Source organism: Arachis hypogaea, chromosome 20 (assembly GCF_003086295.3).
Source record: "Arachis hypogaea cultivar Tifrunner chromosome 20, arahy.Tifrunner.gnm2.J5K5, whole genome shotgun sequence".
Classification (NCBI taxonomy): Eukaryota; Viridiplantae; Streptophyta; class Magnoliopsida; order Fabales; family Fabaceae; genus Arachis; species Arachis hypogaea.
Genome location: NC_092055.1, coordinates 89370046 through 89371534, shown reverse-complemented (window position 1 = coordinate 89371534; position 1489 = coordinate 89370046). Strand labels below are relative to the sequence as shown.

General features: G+C 35.2%; 1 non-coding gene across 1 annotated transcript; it reads right to left on the bottom strand.

Moving 5' to 3' along the window:
• Positions 1-1101: 1101 nt before the first annotated feature.
• Positions 1102-1209, bottom strand: LOC112787998 (small nucleolar RNA R71). Its single transcript, XR_003195379.1, has one exon. It is a non-coding gene; the product is annotated as a small nucleolar RNA R71 (small nucleolar RNA).
• Positions 1210-1489: the final 280 nt, after the last annotated feature.

The window sequence follows — 1489 nt, the reverse complement described above, 5'->3', positions numbered from 1 at the left end:
CAAAATCAAGTTCTTTCCATTTTATATTCATTTTTACTATTTTCAAAATCCTTGCTTCAATTCAAGATTTACTTCAAAAATTTTCAAGTTGTTACTTGCCTATTAAGAAAGGATCAAATTTTAAATTTTAGAATCATATCTTTTAATTTCTTGTTAGTCAAGTAATCAACTTTAATTTTAAAAAACTTTCTTTTTCTAAATTGATTTTCAATCATATCTTTTCAATCACATCTTTTTCAAAATTAATTTTTCAGTCATATCTTTTTAATTTCTAATTTCAAAATCTTTTTCAAAAATCACTTTATTTCTTTCCCAATCTTAGTTTTTGAAAATCTCAATCAAATTTTCAAATTTCTTTTTCATTATTTCAAAATCTTTTTAAATTATTTTGGAAAATTCTTCCCCTCTTTTCACATCCTTCTATTTAAAGGACTAAGACTCCTCATCAAGGTGCAATTCGAACTCCCTCCTTCTATTCTTCTTTTCTTCTAACACTTCAAGGAATCTCTATACTGTGACATAGAGGATTCCATACTTTCTTGTTCTCTTCTCTTTCATATGAGCAGGAACAAAGATAAAGGGCTACTTGTTCAAGCTGATCCTGAACTTGAAAGGACCTTGAAGAGAAAGCTAAGAGAAGCTAAAGAACAATTCTCTTTAGAGGGCCTAACAGAACTCTTCAAAGAAGAAGAAACCATGGCAGCCGAAAACAACAACAATGCCAACAATGCAAGGAAGGTGCTTGGTGACTTTACTGCACCTACTCCTGATTTCTATGGGAGAAGCATCTCTATCCCTACCAGTGGAGCAAACAACTTTGAGCTTAAGCCTCAATTAGTTTCTCAAATACAACAGAATTGCAAGTTTCATGGACTTCCATTGGAAGATCCTCATCAGTTCTTAGCTGAGTTCTTGCAAATTTGTGACACTGTTAAGACCAATGGGGTTGACCCTGAAGTCTATAGACTTATGCTCTTTCCTTTTGCTGTAAGAGACAGAGCTAGAACATGGTTGGATTCACAACCTAAGGAAAGCCTGAACTCTTGGGAAAAGCTAGTCAATGCCTTCTTGGCAAAGTTCTTTCCACCTCAAAAATTGAGTAAGCTTAGAGTGGAAGTCCAAACCTTCGGACAGAAGGATGGTGAATCCCTCTATGAAACTTGGGAAAGATACAAGCAATTGATCAGAAGGTGCCCTTCTGACATGCTTTCAAGGAGCATCATAGGAATCTTCTATGCTGGAGGATCTCTTCATCTGAAGAAGACGCCTGCAGAAGCTCAGGAACTCATTGAAATGGTTGCAAATAACCAATTCATGTACACCTCTGAAAGGAATCCTGTGAATAATAGGACAACTCAGAAGAAAGGAGTTCTTGAGATTGATACTCTGAATGCCATATTGGCTCAAAATAAAATATTGACCCAACAAGTCAATATGATTTCTCAGAGTCTGTCTGGAATGCAAGTAGCAACAGGCAGTACTAAGGAAG